Here is a 27,095-nt window from a genome sequence, read left to right on the forward strand (position 1 = left end):
ATGTAATTTCCCTCACTTTACCTCCACTTTCCCCTTTTTTTTCTGTTAAAATTCCCTTTCTATCTTTAGTTTCTTTTCTATATTGTAACGGTAAAATCAGATTATACATGTACTTTCAATGTATTTCCATAACAGAAATACAGTTCTCAAGTGGTGCCCAAACAGGGACAAGAACCAGCAGCATTCATGAGCTTTTCGTGACTAGGATCCTCTCAGAGTTCCTGCGGTAACCCATGGGGAAGGAAAGGGAGAAGAGACCTGATAAAAGTCAAGGTAATTAAATGGGACAATACATCAAAAGGCCAAGCCAGGAGACTGATGAGAGACTTAAATGCCTGTTCTGATTATAGTTCTCTTCTTCTCCATTTGAAAGTTTGCCTCCTCTGATAAAATGAACAAAAAAAAAATTCAAAAGGGCTCTAACCATTGACAGCTTCTGTGTGGAGAGGGAGCAGACTTCAAATGCTGAGGAGACTAGGAACAGACTGTCCCCAGATGTATCCCCTGGGAGGGATATAAGCTGCTCCTCAATACAAAAGAACCTCATAGAGGAAATCAAAAAGGCTCTCACAAGAGAGCTGGAAGAGAAATGGGAAAAAGAAAGGGAAGCTTGGCAAGAGAGCCTGGAGAAGTCATCCCATGCATTCAAAGACAGAGTGGATAAAGAAATCAAATCATTGAGAAACAAGATTAGTGAGCTGGAAAAGGTAAACAACTCCAAGGAAAACAGGATTAGTGAGCTGGGAAAGGTAAACAACTCCAAGGAAAACAGGATTAGTGAGCTGGAAAAAGAAATCAGCTCTCTAAAAAATAAAATGGATAAAATGGAAAAAAATTCCATAGAAGATAAAAACTCAATTGGGCAATTACAAAGAGATATTAAAAAAATGAGTGAAGAAAATACATCATTGAAAATTAGACTGGAACAAGTAGAAATGAATGATTCAAGGAGAAACCAAGGGGTAGTCAAGCAAAACCAGAGAAATGAAACAATTGAAAAGAATGTCAAGTACCTTACCAGAAAGACAACAGACCTGGAAAACAGATCCAGGAGAGACAATTTGAGAATAATCGGACTCCCTGAAAAATGGGAGGAAAAAAAGAGCTTGGACACCATTTTCGAGGACATTATCAAAGAGAACTGCCCAGACATTCTGGAAACAGAGGGTAAAATAGACATTGAAAAAATTCATCGATCACCTACTGAAAGGGACCCTAAAATCAAAACGCCAAGAAATATAGTGGCCAAGTTCAAGAACCATCAGACAAAGGAAAAGATATTGGAAGCTGCTAGAAAAAAGCAATTCAGATATGGAGGATCCACAATAAGGATAACCCAGGATCTAGCAGCATCCACATTAAAATGAAAGTTTGCCTCCATGACATTTCACAAGATTCAACACTCACTATAGGGCTGTTTGCATTCCCTAGCATATGGAAACTTACTGACCATGCTGTAAAGGGAAAATGATTGTGTTTAAAACAAAAAATGGAGAATTGTTAAGTACTATGCCTAAGTACACTGTAAGGGCAGGTAAGTTCTTCCACATCCTTCACAGCTGTGAACATCTGAAGCAGTTGCAAAGCTGCCTTTTCTGACACAGGTGTTGCTTGTGGAATAGAAAAACAAATTGGAGGCACTGGGAAGAGGAGAGAGGTCAGACAATACAACAGCTTCTTAGTGGGGAGGTCAGAGAGCAGCAATTGCCTCTCAGTCTCCTTGAATCACCATTACCCTCTCAGAAAAAGAGAAGAAAAAGTCTACCAGAGGTAAAGCAAAGTTACATATTGTGTTCCCAACACTCAAAGAGTTGGGTTTTTTTTGTTTTTGTTTTTTTTTTAATGTTTCTCTTGAGTTTTATATAGGGGAGGTCAGGTTTTTTTTAGCTCTGGACTTTTCATAAAAAAATAAATGGAATTCATTAGTTTCATTGAATGTCCATCTTCTTCCCTGAAAAAAAAATGCTCAGTTTAGCAGGGTAATTTATTCTTGGCTGCATTCCAAGTTCCTTCACCTTTCGGAATATCAGATTCCAGGCTCATCCATCCTTTAAAGTGGAATCTGCTAGGTCTGGAGTAGTCTTTATTGTGGCTCCTTGGTATTTCAATTGTTTCTTTCTGGCTGCTTGTAATATTTTTTTCCTTGGTCCAATAGTTGTCAAATATAGCCACGCTATTCCTTGGGGTTTTAATTTTGGGGGTATCTTTCAAAAGGCATTCAGTGAATTCTTTTAATGGTCATTTTACCTTCTGTTTCTATAATATCTGGGCAGTTCTCTTTGATGATTTCCTGAAAGATAGTGTCTAGGCTCTTTTTTTCATCATGTATTTCAGGGAGTCCAATAATCCTTTGATTGGTTCTCCTAGATCTATTTTCCAGGTTGGTTGTTTTCCCAATTAGGTATTTTACACTTTTTCTATTTTTTTTTCATTTTTTTGGTTTTGCTTAATTGATTCTTGTCTCATTGAATTATTAATTTTCATTTGTTTAATTCTGAATTTTAGTGAATTATTTTCTTCATTTACTTTTTTTACTTCTTTTTGTATTTGTCCAATTAAATTTTTAAATGAGTTGTTTTGTTTTATGGAATTTTTTTTTTTTATTTACAAATTCTGTTTTTTTTAGGAGAGATTTTCCTTTTTTGTTTCACAAATTCTGTTTTTCTGGGAGTTGCTTTCTTTTTCTATTTTATCAAATCTATCTTTTAATGAGTTATATGCTTTTTTTCCATTTCACTAAGTCTATTTTGTAGTGAATTTTCTTCAACTAGTTTCTGTGTTGCCTTTCCAAACCCTCTAGCAAATTTTTTATTTCCTTTCCCCATTTTTCTTCTAGCTCTCTTTTAAGATCCTTTTTAATTTCTTCTGAGAGAGACTTGTGTGATGTGGACCAGGTTATCTCGCCTTTTGGGGCTTCATCTGGAAAAAATCTGCCTTCAGTCTCCTTCAGGGTTTGAAATCTGTTCTTCTCTTTCACCCATAAAAGCTGTCTATCATTAGAGTCCTCTTTACTTTTTTTACTCTTTTTTTTTTTTTTTTTTTTAAAGTTAAGGTCTGCCTTATTTTTTTTTTTTTTTGGGGGGGGGGCGGGGTTAAAACAGCCACAGCTGCACTGGGTCAGTGCTGATTCACTCCTGGTGCTAGGTGGGCATGGCCAGGTCCCATGATATTCTAGCGTTCTGGGGTTCACTATTGATCTTTTGTGTTTGTGTTGGATGTTTTATAACTTCTCTGCTTATCTACTGGCTTACAACCAGGGCAGAGTGGTCAAAACTGCTTATGTATGTCCTATAGGTTCCTCCCTATAGATTCTCTGCCACATGGAGTCTGTACTGCCCGGAGACTCTGAGCTGTCTGTGCTGTTGTTTGTGGTCAAGTATTTGTGTTAAGCTGCCTCCTTCCCATTTCCAATTGAAACAGACCTTTTCTGGTTACCTTCGAAATTATATTCTGCTTATAATTTGCTGCACTTCCAATAGTTGTGGTTTCTGCTGGTCCAGAGCTAATTCAAAGGCTGGATTTCATAATTAGTATGAGAATTGAAAAGAAGATGAGAGATAAACATGTGTTGTCTCTGCCATCATGGCTCTGCTCCCCATAAGTCCTTCCCCTTTTCTTAAAAATATCTTTGGGATACAAATCTAGTGGTGATATTACTGGTTCAAATGATAGGCATAAAAAAAAATACAAAACATTTTTTCAACAATAACATAATTCTGATGATGCCATATGGATGAGATTTAAAGAATATGTAGTGAAGAATCAGAGAGCAATGAGAAAGGTAAATGGAGAGAAATAGGTCCCAACATCTTACCAATGAGATCTTGTTTATGAAAAACATATCTTTGAGCTTAAGAAGGATGGGAAAAAGGAATGTATGGAAAAAAAAATGGAGACAGGCTGAGTTTTTTACTGGTGACACAATGAAATAATGTGTGTGAGTGAGTGAGTGTGTGTGTGTGTGTGTAAGTAACTTATAATTCTTTCACTAAATCCTTAATATAATGGTCTTTCTGTGATCTTATTACTTCATTTTGTCATCAAAAAAAATAAGTCATCCTGTTTATTTTTTTATCCATTACTCTTTCCACATAAACACATATTCCTTTTTTCTTATCCTACTTGAAGTCAAGGATACGTTTTTCATAAACAAGGAATCATTGGTAAGACATTGGAATCTATTTCTCTCCATTTAACTTTCTCATTATTGCTCTCAGATTCTTCACATAATAGTGTTCTTTGAATCTCAGCCATATGGCACCATCAAAATTATATTATTAAAAACATGGAGGTTTTTGTGCTTACCATTGGATGTAGTAATACTACTACTAGGTCTGTATCCCCAAAATATTTTTAGGAAAAGAGAAAACAGCCTACCTGTACAAAAATACATGTTCAAAAGTATGAGAAAAAAATAAACATGTCTCCTCCCTCATTTCTTTAGAAAAGCTGTCAGTTGTCAGATGATGTATAACTTGTTAGATGTAGTCATTATTTTTGACTGATTTTGCTTAACTGTCTTTATTGCAAAAGAGGGCTCATGTCTTTACTTTGAGAGTAGGCTTACAGTAGTGCCTAGGGATGAGGTTATATCTAGACATTATGGATATAAAAGAAAAAAGGCAGAAAACAAAACTCATTTTTTAAAAATAAAAATATTTAAATGTCATTGCTCAAAGAAAATCACAACATTATCTTTTGTATCCATGGGGTACTAGTATCTTGAAGAAGACTACCATGAATTTGAAATAAAGGACTTTTTTTTTAAATTTGAAAAGATTTAAGAGTGGATTTTCCCATAAGTAATTCCCCATGCAAAACTTCCCCTTCTCCAGCAAAACTGAATCTAATAGTTGTTATGTAAATTTATATACAGAATGAACTTCAATGACATCAATGAAAGTGAGCACACGGTATCAAGTACCATTTTAACCAGATTCTTATGTTTATCCTTAAAATACAATAGAAAAATGATATAAATGGTCTTCAGCTTTACCATACTTAGATTTTCAAAAAAGTCAGCTTGTTAAGAGAAATGTTTTTACAACAATGTTTCAATACCAAAAAGCAAAGCATGGATGGAGTAGTGTAAAAAGTATTGAATTTGAAGTAAGAAGACTTAGATTCAGTGTCCAGCTTTTCCATTTACAACCTCTGTGACTTTGAAGAAGCTGCTTAATTCTTAGAATTCATGCAACATTCTCTTTTGTTGTACTTCTAAGACTCTCAGTTTCCTCATCTATAAAATGAGAGGAAATTTAGATGACATGATTTCTAAATTTTCTTTCAGCTCTGGTGTATGTACTAAAGTTGTATGACTTCAGTAGTGTGGGTGCCCCCTTTCCAGAAATAGAACACAAATTCTCTAGGATTCCTCAATTTAAAAAAATAAAAAAATCATTACCATGAGCCCAATGAAAGTATCTCAACTCAGGCGACCTGATCCTCAGACCTCAAACCTTCAGTCAGATAGGATCTACCAGTTGGAGCTTACACAACCATAAACTACCAAGAATCCAAACTGAGCCCTTCCATTCTCAAGCCCTACTAGAATGTGTTCAAATTTGGAATGATTTAAATATCCTTCAGAGACTAAGAAATCTCTTTTCTTTTCTCTTCCTCCCTCCCTTCTTTCTTCCTCCCTTCCTCACTTCCTTCCTCTCTCCCTCCTGCCTTCCTTCCTTCTTTTTTGACATGACACAGGATGAAAAATAATGAAACAAATGAAAAGCAATAATGGAGATAATAGACAAGATCTAACTGTATGGATATTACTAATTGGGGCTTATCCTTCAAAAGTTATGTTTTTGTCAAGAGCTCATTTTCTTTTGCACATAATATAAAGATATAAGATTAAACTTCAAAATTCAAAGCTAAGGACAGGACTTTTTAGCTTAATGGTCTGTTTAGGGATAATTCATGCCAAATAGTTTAACAACAACATAAAATACATATATAGCATTTAAAATTATAATTTCAATCACTTAAAATGCATAAAATAATGAAAAATATCAGTGCACCAGAATTTCCCTTTCTGAAACATTTCTCAGTATCTTAAATATATCAAACTCTTGAATTTAACATTAGAAAGGTGTCAAAAGGCTGACAACTTTATGGATAACTCTGGGGAAAAAAAGAGGGAATTAGAAATTAAAGGGAAGGGAATTAGAAATCATGACTTGTTACAAGAATGTAGCCTTCAATTCAGAAAACCAAGTTCAAGTATAAAAATTATTAGGAACATACCAAAAAAAAAAAAAAAAAAGGATTCAGAGTTGGAAGGAATTTTAGGATTCTAGTCCAATGTACTCATTTTATAAAACATTTTATATTTAAAGCTGAGAGGGGGCTTATAAATAATCCATCCTTCAGCTTCATTTTAAAGATGGGTAGTCTAGTGTTCTAGGGACTTTAAGTTTCTTACTTAGCTTCACACAGATAATTAGGGTTTAATTGAAATTCAAGACCAGGTTTTGTTTTGTTTTGTGTTTTTAACTTCAAATCTAGTGCTTTTTTGCTCAACAGCACTCTGTGACTCTCAGTAATTTTTAAGCTATCCAAAGTTACAGTACTAAAAGAGAATTCAGATCTCCTGCTAGAAGTCTCATTTTAAAAATAACTACATATGCTAAGTCCGGATTAACTCCCTGAAGGGCTCAGAATCAGCCAGAGTCAGGATAAGCAAAAATCCTTGCTCCACGTTGGGCGCCAAAATGTGAATGTTCTGTTGTCTCTAAATTGTGATCATTCTCTGGGAGGAGGTTTCTTTGGGGTGCTTCTGGGGAGGCAACCTTAGTTTCAGTTTAGTTCAATAATCCCAAAATGCAACCAGGAGTTAAAGTCCTTTACTGCCTATTCTCTCCACTTGGGGCTCGGCTAGTTTTCTGGAGGCCTTCCTCTCTCCTTGATTTCCCCAAGAGCTCTTGTTCGAATGTCTCTGAATCCAAAGGTCTGTCTTCAGCCTCCAGCCTTTTGTCCTCCCAATGTCTCCAGCCAGCTTCAGTCTCTAGCTCTCTCTGAATCCAAAGCCTCCAGCCAGCATGAAGGTAGACTTGGGAATGAGTCAGACTCTGCCTCGAAGGGTGTGGGATTGTGGGTTTCCCAGAATTCAATCCTAGTTGTGAATCTCCTGGAAGCCCATGAGCAGGCATTTCCTTTAGACTTCTGAATCTGCTGGACTTGTGAATTCACTGAATCCTGGCTCTCTGAATCTCCTCGAGCTTCCCTGAAGTTCTCCTGGGAAGTCTTCTCCTTGACCCAATCCAGACTGACTTACCACTCAGTGGTGGCTCCTTATATCCTCCCAGAGAATGGGCTTGTGGGTACACCTTAAAGAACCAATGAGCAAACTCCTTTAAAGGTTTGAACTCCTTTAAAGGTGTGAACTCTGAACTAGAGAATTGTTAAGTACTAGACAACCGACTTAACACCTAGTAATAATCCTAACACTAAGTTTGCCTCCTTTTATTTTTTTAATGAAGTTAGTAAATCCATGTTAATGCTATTACACAACTGCTAAATTTCAGAGTTAGAAAGGACCTCAATGTTCATGTAGTTCAATCTACAACCAAAAAGAATCTCCACAAAAGAACAATCAAGAAGAGCAGATGCAGGCTCCAGTTAGTTAAAGAAGCCCCACCTCTCAAGATATTATACTTTTAGATTATTCCAAATGCTTTTCTAGACATCAAGTCTAAAAAGATAGATACTATAGGAACAAAGAATATACCAAAACTTCAACAGAAGGATTTTAAAACCTAGCTCTCTAAAACTGCAGAAAAAGGGGAAGTTTAGAGAGAGTCAGGAATTAGGATTGTGAGGCTGACGTAGTACAGGAGAACTACACAATTATACAATTATTATATAGACAAAGAACAAAGTGAGCTGGGGAAACACAATTAAATTATAAACAAAGAAAACTTCAGTTGTCAAACTCTGGTTACTGGGCAAAAATAGTACCAAAAAAGAACCCACTTTATGTGTCACTATTGATCCTCTATGTTGACAATCCCTAAGGGGTCCCCTGAATTTATCTTTTTGAGGTGCCATATTTTACAGAAACTCTAGATCCACAGAGTGCAGTCCCTAATGTGTCAAGGACTAAACACCACCCATCCCCAGCAGATGTAATTTGTTTTTTGCATCCAAACTGGATTTACTCTATCTTTAGGAATCAAAACAGGCTGCATTATGCAGTTGGGAACTCTGTAGATAAAAAAAAAAAAAAATCATCTTAACTTCATAGTTTAGCAAGTGCCCAAGGGGAAAAAAAATTGGTTTTTACTATTACCTTGCCCCTTCCATTCAGTAGGGATTTGTCCTTTTCCCACCTTTACTGCACCTTTTCCCCTCCCATGAAACACTCCTTTAGGTAGAGATTTCTAGAATCTTATCCCTTTTATTCTCTTGCTATTTTTTAAAAAATAAACTTCTATATGGGTTCTTTAGGTTCTAGTTGAATATTATTTTTCTTTGGAGGGGGGTAATTAACCTAGTTTTCATATAAGTTTCCTAAAGTTATGATTGCCTGTTGATACCTCATAATAAAAAATACTAAACTTTTGTCTGGGAACATGGATAAGCTAAGTCTAGAAAGAAGATGTTAATCAGCACACTGCTCTTTCTCTCCATGGTCTTTCAGGAAATAAGATCAGAGGACAAGAAGTAAAGCATGAAGATGAGGCAGACATGGACAAAGTCTGCAAAGTGGGACTATATCTCCAGTACTCACGATAGAAGCAAAAAAGATTTCTGAACCCAGGACACCAGAGATGCAGTTTCATTTTTCTCTTTCTCCAACTCAAATTCTCATAATGTGAGGCTTCCACATTTTATCTGAGCTATTTTGAATTCAGAGCACATTAGACAAATTTATTTAAATATTAATGTGAATATATATTCAAAAGCTAGATGCAGCTAAAGTGCTCCTTTGTAATAGATTTCTCTCTCTAATACACGAGTTCTCAAAAACATGATATGTACAATAATGCAAAAGTGATATCTAGGGTATTATTTTATCAAAATTTAGCACTGTAATTATGAGAAATTATGCTAAAAAGCATAAGCAATAATTTTATTCAAGAAATTAATAAAGTTGTTGATAGAACAATAAAAAAAGAAGTCTAAGGAATAAACCAGTGGCATTTACATATTGCTTTAAGGCTTCCAAGTCTTTTTAAAATGTGATCTCAGTCAATCCTCACCATACCATACACAAGGAAGGTATACAGGTTATTATTGTTGAGGATCTCAACATATTATTATTATAATTTTGTAAATTAGGAAGTGATGGCCAAGAGATAAACTCACCTGGAGGGCATCAAACTTACTCTCCTAAGAACTGGCAGCAATTACCATTTGTAAGATACATTTTGGCCCAAAATAAAAGGATAAACTGTTATTGACTAAAAATTAAAATGAACTGTTCTGTGAAGTGGTGGTCATAGCCTTCACTGAAGGACAAAGGTTGTATAACCCTATGACAGAATGTTATAGAAAAGATTTCTGCTAAGATTTGGGTTGAACTAGATTGACTTCCAAGTTTCTTTTTCTTTCCTTTTCTGATTATATACTGACCTCTAAGTTTCTTTCTACCTCTAAGATTCAGTGATTCTATTTGATGGTGACTTTAATCAAAGTATAAAATTATAGAAACCATTTGTATGTATAATATTTGAGTAAATAAGATTAGCAGTTTGGGTTAAATACTTTTCCCACCAATGTATACGATAAATTTCTGTAGTCACCAAGAATAGGTGGCACAATAGATAAAGAACTGAAGCTAGAGTTATTTTAGCTCAAATTTTACCTCAAACACTAGTTGTATAACTCCAGGCAAGTTGCAACCTAAATCTTAGTTATTCTATTCCAAAAATGAGGATGATGACAATAATAGCACCAATCTCCCAAGGTTGTTACAAGGCTTAAATGGGATAATATTTGTAAATTATTTTACAAGCATCAAAGTATTATAGAAATATTAGCTATACCACTTATTAAATCTAAGAGCCTGTTTTCAGTTCTCACTCTCCCTGTCTTCTCTGTATCATCTGGTACTGCCTCCTACTGAATATTATTCTCTTCTTTATCTTTAGAGATGTAACATTCCTCTGGATCTTTTCCTTTTTTTCTGAGTAATTAATGACCAAATTATTAATCATACCTAGCAAATAATAAATAAAATTAGGTCAGTGCCCCTCTTGAAAGCCAAAGATGAACTTTGGAGGACAATGAGTATTTAAATATTCTTGGAATAGTAATGTTCCTGATGGGTAGAAATAAATTATGATTGTCTAATGATTTCTTTCTTTCTTTTTTAGTATTTCCCAGTTATATGTAAATTGACCTTTTTTCCCTACATACGTACATTCATTTTTTACATATTTCTATATGAATCCTGTTAGGACAGAAAAATAAAAATAAAGGGGAAAACAAGAAGTAAACATAATATGTATTGATTTACATTTAGTCTCAAAGGTTCTCTCTGAATATGCATGGTGTTTTCCATCCAAAGTTTATTAGGATAGCCTTAGATAACTGACCTGCTGAATAGAATCAAGTCTATCATAATTGAGCACTGCATAATCTTGCTATTGCTATGTACAATGTTTTCCTGGTTCTGGTTTTTTTTTTTTTTATTGTCAGTTCATGTAAATCTCTGAAGGCTTTTCTTTCTTTTTTTTTTTTTTTTAATTTATAATATTATCCCTTGTATTCATTTTTCCAAATTATCCCCCCCCTCCCTCCACTCCCTCCCCCCAATGACAGGTAATCCCATACATTTTACATGTGTTACAATATAACCTAGATACAATATATGTGTGTAAATACCATTTTCTTGTTGCACGTTAAGTATTAGATTCCGAAGGTATAAGTAACCTGGGTAGATAGACAGTAGTGCTAACAATTTACATTCACTTCCCAGTGTTCCTTCTCTGGGTGTAGTTATTTCTGTCCATCATTGATCAACTGGAAGTGAATTGGATCTTCTTTATGTTGAAGATATCCACTTCCATCAGAATACCTCTTCATACAGCACTGAAGTGTACAGCGATCTTCTGGTTCTGTTCGTTTCACTCAGCATCAGTTGATGTAAGTCACTCCAAGCCTTTCTGAATTCATCCTGCTGGTCATTTCTTACAGAGCAATAATATTCCATAACCTTCTGAAGGCTTTTCTATAACCAGTTTGATCTTCAGTTATTATAGAACAATAATAGTCTACTATATTCACATACCATAACTTATTCAGCCATTCCTCAGTTGATGGACATCTACTCATTTTCTAATTCTCTGTCACCAAAAACTACTATAAATATTTTTGTACATGTGGTCCTTTCCCCTTTTTTATGATCTCTTTGGGATATAGATCCAGTAGTGGCACTGCTAAATCAATGGGTATACATAGTTTTATAGCCCTTTGAGTATAGTTTCAAATTGCTCTCCAGAATGGGTAGATCAGTTCAACAACTCCACCAGCACATATTAGTATCTTAGTTTCCCCACATCCCCTCCAACATTTAACATTACCTTTTCCTGTCATTCACTCCAAAATTTATCATTATTTTTTCCTGTCAGCTTAGCCAATCTAAGAAGTATAAGTTGGTACCTGAAAATTGTTTTAATTTGCATTTGTCTCAATAGTGATTTAGAGCATTTTCTTATATGACTATAGATGGTTTTAATCTCTTCATCTAAAAATTGCCTGTTCATATTCTTTGACTATTTATCAAGGGGAGAATGGTCTTTCTCTAAATACTACTCTACAGTCTCCTTGGCCTGTAAGGTAGCTGTTTCTCCCCATATACTGTTTTAGATCCTCTTGCCTTTTATCTCCCTCTCTGAGGCTCTGGCAATCTCCTTCACTGCTTTAGCTTAACTGTCACATGTGTATTTCCACCCTGATATCTCTTCTAAGTTCCAGAACCATATTTATGACTTCTGATAAGCTATTTCTGCCTATAACTCTAGATCTTCATCATTATTAAAAGCTTATTATCCTAGCTCCTTCTTCTGTCACAAATTCTGAAAAAAAAAGTATGCCTAAAAAGATACCATTTCTCATTTTTCGAAAGCTCAAAATTCTAATCTTATTTTTCCTTTCCTTCATTTTGTATAACCATGACTCATGACCTGTTGATTTCACCTTTGCAAAGTCTCTTCCTTTTCTCTCTCTCTCTCTTTTCCATCCTTTATGCCAAAAACTCTAGTATAACAGATCTTCAAGACCAGAGATATCAAACTGGCAGCCTTCTACCAAAACTTTTCAGTGGAGCTGAACCAGATTAAAATCCAAATGAGAAACGTTTGTCAAAATAAATAAATAAATACTATAAAAATAGATAATGTCAACTTGAGGTTTTCCAAATCAATACCAAAACCACAAGGATCTATTCATTTCTATACATTTGATATCAATGTTCATGACCATTCCATTTTCTTTATTATGATTTTCAAGTGGCAGAATGCCAGATGCATTTCCTTCTGCCTAGCCCTGATCAGAATATCACTTATTCAAAAATCTTAACAGTCTGTATAATACCTACTGAGATTTCAAATGTTTTTGCCCAATATTCAAGGCTCTTCACAATCTTTAACCACCCTCACTTTGCAGTATGTATTATTTGATAAATCCTTCATACACCCTGTGGCCAAATTGAAAACAACTCTTTTTCCTCCTTATATATGACTGTATTTTCTTTCCTCTATCACTCTGTATTCCATTTGTCCAGAATGCCCTCTTTCTTCATCTTAATCTGTCAATTATGCAAGCATATCAAGTATCACTTCCTAAAAAAAGCCTTTTAAAAATTTCCCCAACAGTAACATTCCCTTTCAAAACTCATACAGCTTTTTGTTTTGTACTTCTCTACACTTAGTATATATTTAGTTATCTATGATGATAGTAACCCCTTATTAGATTGTAAATTCCATGAGGGGAGAAACTATCTTCTCTGAACTTTCTACCTCACTCAAAGCCTAATATAGTACTCTATTTGCAGAAAAGACTTTATAAATCTGTTTTGAGACAAACTAAATTAGTTACATAGGACCAATTATTGGAGCATAAGCATAATCTTTGAAGACCCCTGGTCACATCTCAAATATGATGAAACTACAGTACATCTTTAATAGAAATTTTCTATATAAAGAATAATTTGTTTCAATATTAGAAAATTAAAGAACAAAAATAATAAATCCCCATCTAGATTCACAGAGAAAATCTTATGAAAGATACTTAAATAGCTTTCTAGAAATACGTATCTTTATCCAGCTACTGTCTCAAAGTGCAAACCATGAGTATTCACACAGCCTCTCTGAAAATAAAAATAAGAAGTAATTTAAAGTGGTAACATTAAAGCAATAGGTATTATCTCCTAGAGAATCACAAGCAATAAATGTGAATACAAGGTTGCAAGGATCTGAACAATAAGTATGTAGAAATTACTACCATCTCTATAGCTGCAAATTGTCCCTGAATATAAGAAACTGGAACTGAAATTAATTATCTGATTGAAACCCATATCTCTCATATTTCTCCCCAAGGCAGCCAATTGTGGTACATGCTTAAAAGTGAATCCACTGTAAGGAAGTCTCAAAACAAAATACTTAGCATAATAAATAAGTACATTTTCACATAAAACACAAGTTTTCATATTCTGTATCTCTAAATGTAAAATGTGCCAAAGTTTTCATATTTTAAATGAACAACAAATAATATAATGTTGGTCTTGTTGAATTAAGTTAACTCTTCTAAACAAATCATCTACATTCCTGTTTGAACCACACTAGCGGTTATCAAAAATTCCAAAGAGTGAATGTTCTTAAATAGGATTTGAGAATTAGAATGGACCACTGAAATATCCATGTAGTCTAACTTCCTCATTTCAGCAATGAAGTACTGGAGATATAAAAAGTATAAATGATCTATGTAATGTTACACAGCTACTTTTTTTTTTTTTTAAAGATAGTATTTAGGCATAGATCTTAACTACAAATACAGGGCACTGCTTCTGTGATGATGACACATGAGTAAAGTTTTTCTGGACATGAAGTAAACAGAGACAGCTACTTTTAATAGTGCTATTTCCACATGTTTTATGAAAAATGTGCTCTATTGCAATAAATGTAATTTTGTTAATTTAATCATTTAGTGTCTCCTTATCATCAATAATAATAATCAATCACTTATTAAATAGTGAGCATTGTGTGCTAAGTAAGCAATGAAGATAAAAAGGACAGTCCCTGCCTCTAAGAAGCTTATATTTTAATGAAGGAGACAACATGAAGGGAAAAAATATGTTAAAGATATAAAATTAATGGAAAATAACTTCAAAGCAAAGGCAGAGGGGAAAGGCAAGGTATAGAATAGTTAGAACAGGTTTCTAATTGAAGTGGGATTTAAGTGGAATCTTAAAGAAAGCCAGAGAATTTGGAATCAATTGTAAAAAGGAAGAGCATTCTATCCATAGGTGAGAGCCAGTGAAAGGGGAAAGGAGTCAGAAGCAAAGAGCATCATGTGTAAAGAAAAGTAAGGTGGTCAGTGTTACTGGATCATAGAGTATAATGAGGGGAAACAATTTAAGAGGAATAAAAAGCAAAAGAAGAGCTCAGGTTGTGATAAGTTTTAAAAGCCAAACAGAAAATTTGTGTCAATTTTTTTTTTTTAGAAATAGAAATATAATTTGCTGCAAGAAAATTAATTTAAGAATTTAGATTTAACGAGCTGATCTCCTACATAATCCTGACAATTTTATAATCACTTTATGTTTCACTTTAAGGTTTACAAAGTGTTTTCTTCACAACTATCTGAAACACATAGTACAAATATTATAAACATCACTGTATAAGCAAATAAATTGGATTGAAGAAAAGTTAACAATATAGTGAACTGTGATCTTATCTTAAGTTACCTCCTAATGGAGGTAATCAGGTATGCTTTATAAAAATCAACATCAGGTCTATCTTAGGCTGACAATTTGATCTAGTCTAATCACTTGAGTCAAATAATCTGAACTCAGTTACTAAAAAAAATAATAATAATAATAATTACATGATTGGATGGCTAGGATTTTAACAAAGGAGCATGGAACCATAGAATCACTGCATTCAAAGTCTAGGATTTTACTAATTTGTTTAACATGTGTCCAGTCAAAACAAGCATTTAGTAAATACTTTCCTCCTGCCTCAAATAGTGCTAAGTGCTTAGAATACCAATACAAGGGGAAAAATCCAGCACCTGCCTCAAAGATTCCAATGGGAAAAGACAACAAAGTAAAAAAAAGCTGAAAAATATGAAGAGATAGAGAGAAAAAAGGTACTGAGCCTAGAAGTTTGGGAGAGAAACTCTGGGGGGTCAGGAGTATAGGCTGGAAAGGAATAAAGATATGGTTGGCTTGGGTATGTATACTCCTTAAAATGGACATAGTGGGAGGGCTCAGAAGATTTAAGGGAGAGGTCAAGGAGGAAGAGGAAACTTCAAGGCTGTGATATTCCAAGGGCTGATTCATTGAAATTTCTATGGCAAAGCATGGTAGGCAAAGTCTAGAAAATCAAGAATGCTAGCTAGAGAGGAATATGTTGTTTTCCCTTTGCTTAATCTCCTTCAGAAGAGGGAAAATATGGACAGACCATGTCCCAAAAGAGCAATATGTGTGGGTATAAGCTAGTGGTATGAGCCAAGGGAAATGGCCTAAAACAAAGTTAATTCTCCTCTTGTAGGAACTGTGGTTCTGAGGTCACTTGTCTTCAACCCAAAGGAATAACATTTCAGAAATAAAAGAAAGAGCTTGCAGGAGAAGGTCTTATCCTATATATGCCAATCTCCATGCCCTTCATTAAGTAATCACTGCTATGAATCTTTGCAGCCCAAAAACAGTTATAAGATTTCTTACATCTGCTAATACCTAGGAATACTCCCTTATTACTCTTCAGAGAATAAAATAATATGACATCTCTGTGAAACAAGGCTCACAGTAGCTGCCCAGCTCAAATATTGGAAAGCTTCTCTCTTCTCTCTGTCACCTAATTCTCCTTGACATCCTCTTGACTCTGCTTTTACAGAAAGAAGAATATAGGCTTATTGTAAGACAAGCTTCCTAAAGATGAAAGTTCCCCAATAAGGGTGATGATAATGATGACTATAATAGCTAGACTTTTACAGTATTTTAAGATTTGCAAAGTTATGTTATATATATATATATGTTAATGTATTTAATCCAAAGGTGAAAGGAGATGTCAGAAGTAGTGGATTCCCTTTCAATGAAAGTTTTTAGGTAGAAACTGGATGACAGTTAGAGATACTGTCTAAGGAATGATGAATTCTTTATCAGATATGCATTGGACTAAAAGGTCAGAGGTCCTTTCTAACTTAGTAATAAATAACACTACCCCCAATGAGATATATTATGAAATAATCATGAGCCTTCTTTATTTTTTAACAAAACAAACAAAATAACAAAATCCAAACTGACCACTAGAAGAGTAAACCAATTTATTTGTGAATAATCTTCTGCTTCATTCGCCCTTATGTTATATTCTATATCAAATACCAATAATTTTACAAATTCAACATATTGGAATAATATTCAAAATAAAGATCTAACCAATGATAACATTTGCCTTTTCCCAAAAAATTACTATTTTTATAACACTAGGAAAATATTATTGTCCAGGAATTTTAAAAAATCATATGGCATCTTCCTCTTACAATAATACTTCATCTTTATAGAGTACTTAATGCTTTCAAAGGAATTACATTCATTATCTCGTTTTATCTGCATAGCAACTATCTGGTGTGAGTTCTAGCTTTACCAGTAGTAAATTTCAAAGACAGATCATTAATTTGGCTTTCTTAAGCAGAAATACTGTTGACTCTAATCAAATGCTTAAGTTTTCCGAAGAGAAATCATAGCATATTAATATGAAATAATTGCCTCATTTCTAAAGTCTTCCATTGTAATTTGTTTCCATTGATTTTATTTCATATCAAGATACTAAAAATCATCATCATCATCATTATTATTACTATTATTATTATTTTTGCTGAGGCAATTGGTGACTTTTAAATGACTCAGGATCACACAGCTTGAAAGTGTTAAGTGTCTGAAACCAAATTTAAACTGAAGTGCTTCTGACTTCAAGGCTGATGCTCTATCCACTGCACACCTAGCTGCCCCCAAATAATTAATTTTTAAAGAATATTTAAATATCATATCACCCACAAGACAAAAAATTTACCTACTTGTAACATGAGAAAAATTTGAATTTCCATTAATACCTGGCAAAGAATTAATGACAGGATAATCACACTCCAACAGAGCTGTTTAGTACAAATAATTACAGAGTGGCAAAGAGTTTTGAGTCCTAAAAACAAGTGGCTTTCATATTTGTTCTTTCAACTGAGGAATACAATGTGGTACAATTTATATTTTTCTATTCTTAATGTCTATTTCTTTTCAAATCCCACAGTCTTCCTTCAACACATCCTTGCAGAAAGCCTGTTTCCAATGCACTGAAATAGAGAAAGGCTGGAAGCCTTCTATAACAGGATCTAATTTGTTAATGGGAATAGTAACACACCATCTTGTTTTGAGGAAAAGACTTTGTAAACAGCAGACTGGTATATATTATAAGCATTATTTGCTCATTTTAATCATGAGTAACTCATCATGGACCCCATTTGGAGGTTTATTGTAGTTTCTATTCATTCATTCATTTATCCATTCATTCATTTATCTATTTATTTACTCATTCATTCATTCATTCATTCATTCATTTGTGGCAAAGACAGTAAAATGGATTGCCATTTTCTTCTCCAGCTCATTTTACAGATGACAAAATTGAGGCAAAAAGAATTAAGGAATTTGCCCAGGATTGAACACACAGTTGATTAAATGTCTGAAGTCATATTTGAACTTAGGAAAATGAGTTTTCCTGACTCCAGGTCCAGCACTCTATGAAGTTCCACTTAGCAACCCAAAAGTGCTTATAAAGTGCTATAAAAGCATGATTATTATTACTGTTAGGAATTCTAATCTCATATCCTTCTAATTATCATCTGGTAATTGATTTCTGACTCTTTTGAAGAAGTGGCCTTTCTCCCTTTCAAGGCCAACCCCTCCTCTTGTCCCTTAAAGTGGATAATTCCTATCTTTTCTAGAAGACTATCTACACTATTATGTCGTCTCTCTTTAATCTACAATCTAAGAACCTCTACTTTAGATGGTGCTTAATGACATAAAAGATTTTTTAGTCATTAGAGAGGAAAGGTCCAGATGAAGAATATTCTAAAGACAGTGAGTTGACCTAAATGATTTTTCAATCTAACTCCATTTCTTTGATACATAAATTTCTTTGTTCTCTTAACATATTAATCTTTATTGACATTTTACATAATCTATAGTAACTTCATTGAGTTAGAACAATATACTAAATGAAATCAAATTCATGAAATCTTTCAGCTAGACCCAAATTTAATTCTGGCCCTGGACACACAGATGTATTCCCACCCTAAATATACTGTAACAGTATCAAATAAACTATACAAAATGTGTATGTGCTTTGCTACTACTAAAAGATGAGGCAAATTACATTCCCTGCTAATGAGAGGTCGAGAGCCATACCTTGGTAGATAAAAGATCATATGTTAAGAACTTGAGACTTGGACACAGAATACTACAGATGGTAAGAAATTTTAAAATTACATAGTCCAATACTCTCATTTTAGAGGTAATAATACTGAAATGTGAGAAGGTAAAATAATTTGAAGGCTACACATAAAAAATATAACTTAATAGAGACTAGAATCCTAGTAGCATCCTATGAAGAGACATCTATGGAAGGTTTTGTTAAAGTACTCTGCCTGAATCTCTTCAGTGCCCATCAGAACTTTGTATTACATTTATCTGTGTAATTACAAAAATAAGCTGCTTAAGGATAAAGCATGGGCCAGTGTTGTTATTTGTACCTACTATCCACTAAATAAAAGTTTTACATACAGTAAAATATAAAACAGCTTAAATAGAAATCTAATAAAAAAATATTGAATATTTGCCCAATTCTAAGTCACTTAAAAGTATTCTGAAAATGGATTACCTGAATAAGAAAAAAATGTTAATTAAAACAAAATCATTGCATGCACTTGCATGCAAACACTCACATGGGCATGAGCATGCGTGCACACATCCACACACTCTCTTTCTCTGTCTATCTTTCTCTCACTCTAGTGAAGAAAAGTCAAACTTTTGCTGCCAAAAAACAGAAAAGAAAAAAAAAAAGAACCTAAAACTGATAAGGAACAACTTTTAGACTATGGACACTTGGAAAAATAATGTTCTCTTTGGTATAATTAGTTGGATATCCATCAAGATATATTTTCAATATGTAATTTCACTTCAGTCATAATTAATTATTTTATTATAATATATATATATACATAATTTATAAATTAATATTTATGAAAATATTATTTTAAATGATATATTTATCAAATATCCATATAGTGAGAAAAAATTCTAATTTTACCTTCAGAGGATAACAGAACTAGTAACAGAACTGTTCACCAATAAATCTATAAAAAATTTTATCAAAAAGTCTATTATGCCTATACACTTAACACTGGGGGAGGTTTTTAAACAAAAATGCATGTTGAAAGTGTTTGTATGAAATATGTAATAAATTCAGTTCACTAAAGATGAAAGTCTAAGTAACATTTTAAACAACAAATAAAGTTCTAAAAGTGACTAAACTATAACTTTTAAAAATTTTACCTCTCAGGGTTAGTATAAAAAATGGCAACTTCAAAATAAAGAATGAAATGAATTAAAAAATTAATATTATAGTCAATAATTTCCCCATTTGTAAAAGCTGTTTAGAAACTTAGGCAATCTGGGGGTCTGGCAATTCAAATCACAAACTGGATGGTAGAATATAGAACATGTTCAGAAAAATCTATTTAAGCAAATTAATGTATAATAACAATATTATGTTTAAGATATACTTGAAATGGAAGATTCATTGATAAGATATTTTTAGATGAAGAAAAAAGTTATATGACAAAAAAATAATATGGGTAATATAAATCATTTTATGAGTCATAGGCCTTTCCTAACTTAAGAACTGGTAATACTGAAGTTACTCTATGAAAGTTATATTTTTGCCAGTGGGGACTAAGTTTCCAAGCCAAACAAGAATAAGGCTTGCAATGAACAAAGGATACAGTCACTTGGCAAGGGCATTGGTAAAAGAAATATGATGCAACCTAATCATCAAGTAGATATAAATGACTAAGCTGGCTCCAGCACACTTAAAGGAAAAAAAACAAAAAACAAAAAACCCTTAAATAGCTTAAAGTAGGCAATGAGCTAATCAAAAACCTTTTAAAGAATTACTGATGTTTAAAAAAAAAAACACTAAGATCAAATTTTCTTATATTAGTTTCTACAATGAAAGAGAAATGTTGAAATAGGGTATATAGCCACTAGTATTTAAAAGAAAATTGAAGTTTTAAAGCTTTTTTTTGTTTTTTTTTTTTTTAATTAAAGCTCTGGGGATAGATGAGATCCAGTTTTGGGATAGTATATGAATCACTGAAAGTGCAATTTTTTTGGACAAAAGTTAAACTTTATGATGTTCTACTGAGATCAATATATAATCTGTTCCCTTAGCTAACCCTTTTATAATATTATAATGCTAATCAGTCATTTTTTTTTCTTATGATGTGAAGGAGTGACTAAAGAAAAAATAAGTGAATGCTTAGATTTTTTTTTTTTTTTTTATTTTTTTTTAAGTAGCAAACGGCCATGTGGAAAATCTCTCTGCCCAGTCTTGAATTTTCTGGGCACACTTTTCAAATGAAATTGCGGACTTAATAGCAGCATTGTTACATACCAACATTGGAGTTCACGTTGCTTAATTACAAGCAAAATATATGTAAGAATTATCTAAATCTAGAAAACTGGCTCTAAACATTTCTGTAATGACTATTCCCTATTCCCATGAGTGTTCTGTATTTTCACAAAACTGATCCCCATTAATACATTTAATATAATTGCTGTGCTACTTCATGTATCCTCAAGGCCCACAATATGGTTAGACTCCTTCCTGCCCTGGACTAAATTGCTTCAAGGCACCAAAAATCATGTGTTAATTTTTAATTTCATTGGTGTCTTTTCAGTCGTCATCCTCTTGCCATTTCAATAGCATTTACAACTGTAGATACTAATTTTTTTTCTTTTGCTTATTTCCTTTCTAAGTTTCACTGATGGTTCTTTTTAGCCCCTAAATGTAGGCATAAAAAAAAAAAAAAAAAAAAAAAAAAAAAAAGATTGACAAAAGAATGAGGTAAAATATAGAAATAGAAATAGAAGAGGAAAGAAATTACTGTCATCCACTCTCGTAGTTTCAATGGATACTTTTTCACTAATGTTTCTAAAACTAACACTTTTCCTCTGTATAATTCCAGTTATAAATTTCCAAATATCTTTTGGTAGCTCTATTCAAAGACAATGCCAGAACATCAGGTAGAATATGGATAGCACTTAAAAGCAAGCAGCATTTAGTGCAATACTTGGTACATAGTAGCAACTTAAAAAAAGTTTATTGACTATTAATACTTGATTGAGAAAATCAATCATCCCCTTCTTCAAAACATTCCCTTCTCTTATTTTCCTATTTCTATTCTAAAATCACCATAATCCCACAGTTTGAAATTACAGGTGACAGTCTACTCCTAATATACTTTTCAGAGTGGATTTTATGACACTGCTCTCTCTTAGTTCTGTTCCCTTGCAGGATGACTACTGCTTCTAAGTTTCCTACCATTTTCATTCTTACACCTTAATGCCCAGCAACAAACTTTTGGTACAGTGACATGGCTTCTGTTTTTTTTCCCCTCCCCCTAAAACAATATAGTCTTATGTCCCAAGTTTATTTCTGACATTTTCACTGTCTACTCCCATACACCCATCCAATAAGTAGAACTCATAGATATTTCCTGGAATCCCTGATTTCTTTCAAGTCACAGCTAAAATCTTATCATTTGCAAAGATTGACTACTCATTTGCTGTTTAAGTCATGAGTGTTTTACCACTCCCTTCCTCATCTTTACCTCATTTTACAGATGAGGAAATTGAGATAAATAGGGTTAAGTGATTTGCCCAGTAAGTGTCTGAGGACAGATTTAAACTCAAAATAAATGGATCCTCCTGACTCCAAGGTTAGCATTTTAACCATTGCACTAACTAGCAGCAGTCCCTTCTATTAACTAATTCCAATTTATTCTAATTAGCTTCTGTATACATAATTGTTGCCATATTGTATCTTCTTGAGTAAGGCCTTTTTTTTTTTTTTTTTAGTGGTATTTCCATCACTTAGCATGATGACTGATACATAGCTTTTTAATAAAAACTTGTTGACTGTCTCCTCCGATGGATAATCATTCATAGCACTTAACAGAGGCTAGTTCTCCAAGGTTATGTTTTGCAAAGACAGAGAACCTATCTCTAGAGAGGTTCTTTCTATATACTCTTTTTCTGTTGAGCTCAACTCTAGGCTCATTTATCATATCTACAAATGACTAATAGATATTTCTAGCCCCAGGCTTTCTCATGTGATTCAGTTCTACATCACCTACTGACATTTCAAACTGGATGTCTCAAGGACATCACAACCTTAATATGTTAAAAATTCTTTATTCTTTACCTCCAAATTCATCTCTCTAACAAACTTTCCTGTTTGTAAATCAAAATTCTTCTATTCTCCTAGGCTTGTTACTTCAGAATTATTTTGATCTCTCTCTCTCTCTCTCTCTCTCTCTCTCTCTCTCTCTCTCTCTCTCTCTCTCTCTCTCTCTCTCTCTCTCTCTCATATATATATATATATATATATATATATATATATATATATATATATATATATATACACTCAGTCAATTATCAAATCCTGTTGTTTCTATATCTACTATGTCTCTTGCATCCAAGTCTTTCTTAATATTCTCATATGTCTACCACCTTTATTTATACCCTGATTGCCAGCAGATGACTCATAGTTCTCTGTATCTTGCCTCACATCTGTGGGTCACTTGGACTATTGCAACAATTTCTTTATTTTCCCTGTCTAATGTTTTCCCCCTATTGCTAGTGTAGAGGTTATTCCTCTATACTTACGGAATCTAACTCAAAAAGAAATAGTTGTCACTAAACAGTACATATATATCCCCATAGACTATATATTAACCTTGAAAATCCCAATTTTTTTCTAATTTTTTGAAATTAATTTTGTTAAATACTTCCCAATTACATTTTAATCTGTTTCAGTGGCACTTGGGAGTGTTGGGCATCATGTGTTTGACAGCTCTGTAAGTGATTTTCTTTAAACATAGGTTTAACCATCTTCTTCCCTTACTCAATTTCAGTGATTTTAAAAAAAAATATCTTCTTAGATCATGTACAAATATTTGGCTTTTAAAGTCCTTCAAAGTTAGCTCAACATATCTTTCTAGCCTAGAGTTGCTTCCCTCACTCCATGTTTCGGCTAAATTGGTCTATTCTATGTTCCTTACACAGAGCTCTATATCCTATTTTTGCGCCTATTCACTAAGCCAACTGCCATGTCAGGAATGCACTTTCTCCATATCTCAAAATTCACAGAGTCCCTCACTTCCTTCAGGATTTTATTTCAATATCAACTTCAACAGGAAGCCTTTTCTTTCCCCTTCCCCCATGTGCCAATACACTGTCTACCAACTATATAAAAACAATATCTTAAATTTAACTATTTCTTCTGCACTATCAAAAGCTAGAAAGTGCACTAAGACATTTGGTACACTCTCTATATGTGTATTCACATTAAAGATTTTTGTTTTTATTTTACAACAGCAGCAACAAGCACAGAACTGGCAAACACAGTAAGAGCAATAGGTTGAAACAAACCATATGTGTTTTCCTGCCCATTCACAAAACACCAGAGGGTATAGCAGAGTTATTTGGTAAAGAAAGAGGTAGAGAGATATTTTTCTCCTAAACTAAGAAAGCTAAGGCTTTGGAAAAGTTTGTGGCCCATTTGATACACAGCTATAATGGACTTTAAAAACAATAACAATAAATAAAAAACCATCTCATTCTGGCATTACATATTTTGGTTCCTTAATATATTATTTTTTTAAATAAATGTTTGTTAAATGAAAGATTTAATTGGGAAGTGAGAGAAAAAGAAGTCAACCATTTACCTGAAACTTCTACTTCCTCCTTTGAAATATATGATGAATACAGGATTTCCTTCTTTGTAATCTCATTACCCCTCATTTAAAACAAGTTTCCTATCTCCATATGACCCCTACCCTAAGAAGTATTTTACAATTATTATCTTATTTGACATGAGTTACAAATTAAAGGAGTTATTTTCTAGTTTTTTATCACCCTCCTTGTCAATCATCACAAATGAAAATAATGCACCAATGATTTCATCTAATTCCCTAGCACCCTAAATTATTAACTATACTATTCACTCTTACCAAAACAATTCAAATTAATAGGTGACTTTATTAATAAAAATTATATACAATCTTACCATTCTCTTAATATGTAATGCCAGAATGAGAATTTTTTTTTTTTTTTTAAATTTTTAAAGCTCATTATAGCTGTGTATCAAATGGGTCACTGAATTTTCCAAAGCCTCAGCTCCCGGAAAAAGAAAACAAACAAACAAACTCCTTTTCCTCTTCCTCTACCAAACAACTCTGCCTTACCTTATGGTGTGAATGGGCAGGAAACTACATATGTTTTATTTCATACCATTCCTCTTACTAAGTTTGCCAGTTCTTAACACAGGTTACACAAGAAGTAAACATTTGTGAATTCTGCTTGACTGAATCAATTTACAGGGTCAGAAAGAATATACCTCTCTCCAGATATACTACTGCCAAGTTTAACTAACTACAGATATAGAGAGTTCTGCTTTTCTTATGAGCATCTCTGGAACAGATCACAGAATTGTCAAACCATAGAATAAGCTTTCTACAAGCAGCGAGGTCACTGTTGACAATAGACTGGCTCAGGGGCTTAACAACTGAATGATCTCTTCTATCATTGAAGATATTATACCTATATCTTGTAGTAAATACAACTGTATCAAATGATAGCACGGTTTGATTAGTGTATGCTATATACTAAGGACATACAAACTACTAACAAAATTAAAGTTTACATAAATGTGTCAGACTTTCCTTTGGGCTTTATAACAGATAATTATCTATAATTGATGAGAACTCTAAAGCAAAGAGATCATGTCATTTTGGGAGGTATCATTTCTATTTATGAAGCATGATGCAATAATCAATTAATAATGAATGAGGACACATGCCATGAAGCTTCATTGCTGTTTTTCCTCCAAATCCACAAAAATCCCTTCTCTCGTCTATATTATTAGAAGGCAAAGACATTTAAATCATAAAGGACAATATATACATAGTATAACTAATCTCTCCACTTTTATTAATTTTTTTTCCAACCAAGACAACATTTAACAGTATTGCGTAGACCCTAATTATGAGATTTCCAAAATAAATCATATAAATTTTTCTTTCTTTTTTTAAAAGTAAGGAACACTTCTTTAAGGTAATGATGTATGCATATATGGGGCTCTTTTTACAGTTAATAGAAATATTAAAATGTTAAATAGCTTTAAAAAACCAACTTGATAGGAGGGTGGTTCATAATATGGCTTAGAAATGAGTATGGCAAATAATTTAGAAAACAGTAATTCAAATCTACTGACAATATACTTCATTGTTCAGGATTATATGACATCCAAAGAATAGAAGTCCTGACTTGCCTACTTCAGTCTTTTGAGGGTTTGGTTTTTTTTTGCGGGGGAGGGGGAATGGAGGGAAGGGTAGGAAAAGAAAGAAGGGATAGAGAGTTTGTCAATGAAAGGAGAATTAAACTTTTTTTCCTCGAAAAGGCCTGAAAGTTTTTTGGCTTTTTCAATGTGTTCCAAGGCTTAAATTAAGCCTATTTTCTACCAGAGTTACTAGTTGCTTAACCTTTATTTTAGACAAAGTTTTGAACTAAAATATTACAGACATATTTATATACATATATACATATGAAAACCTTCTAATACATAATATGGCCATCTCAAAATATTGAGATAAGTTGTTAAATATACCAGCAATGGATCTGTTTTCCAAGATGAATAGGGGAAAAGGAAGAGAATTTATAGGTTCTAAAATATTTACATCAACTCTCTGGTGGCAAAGAACTGGAAATTGAGGATAATAGTTAAACAAATTGGGGTGTATACTTGTGATGGAATACTACTTGTGCTATATAAATAATAAACTGATTGATTTTAGAAAAACAGGAAAAGACTTGCATGAAATAATGAAGAAGGAAATAAGGAAAACCAGGAGAATGCTGTGTAAAATAATAGCAGTACTATTCTAAAAACAATTTTGAGTGATTGTCTTTTTGAGAATTATAAATACTGAAATCAATTACAAAGGACTTATGAAGAAAGATGTTATCCACCTTCAGAGGAAAAGAACCTGATAAATAGGAGTATGTAATAGTATGATCTCACACACAGACATGCACACACACACACACACACACACACACACAGAGTACAGTAGTAGCCTTCTCTACCACAAAGTAGGGAGAGAGGAAGAAAAAAGTACATAGCAGAGAACAAAAGAAAACTTAGAAGGAAGCACAAAAATAGGGTAATTTTGAAAACTGTGCAGTACCTATTACATAGTATTTTTTTAATAAAAGAAACAATGTGAAATGGAAACTCATAGTTTTATAATGAATCCTTTTTTATGTTGTACTGTGTTCATGGGGATATTCTTTTTTTTGTCTTTATGTATTTAAGTTCAAAATGAATTGGATTTTTAAAAAATAAAATAAATATACCAGCAAGGTATATTATTTAGAAACATGTTAATGACACTTTAAAAGTTCTGCAAAGGTTTCAGAATGATAAATAAACATATATTTATCTGAATTAATTCCTATTGGTGACTGACAGCAAAACAAATTGCTGTGTTGTTTTTTTTTTTTTAATTTTGTGGTAGGAAATGATAATACATGTGTA

General features: G+C 33.2%; 1 protein-coding gene across 1 annotated transcript in view; it reads right to left on the reverse strand.

Annotated features, from left to right (window-relative positions):
* Window positions 1-27,095, reverse strand: part of UTRN (utrophin) — a 533,723-nt gene that overhangs the window by 141,770 nt on the left and 364,858 nt on the right.

The sequence above is a fragment of the Sminthopsis crassicaudata genome, chromosome 4, assembly GCF_048593235.1.
Source record: "Sminthopsis crassicaudata isolate SCR6 chromosome 4, ASM4859323v1, whole genome shotgun sequence".
Lineage (NCBI taxonomy): Eukaryota > Metazoa > Chordata > Mammalia > Dasyuromorphia > Dasyuridae > Sminthopsis > Sminthopsis crassicaudata.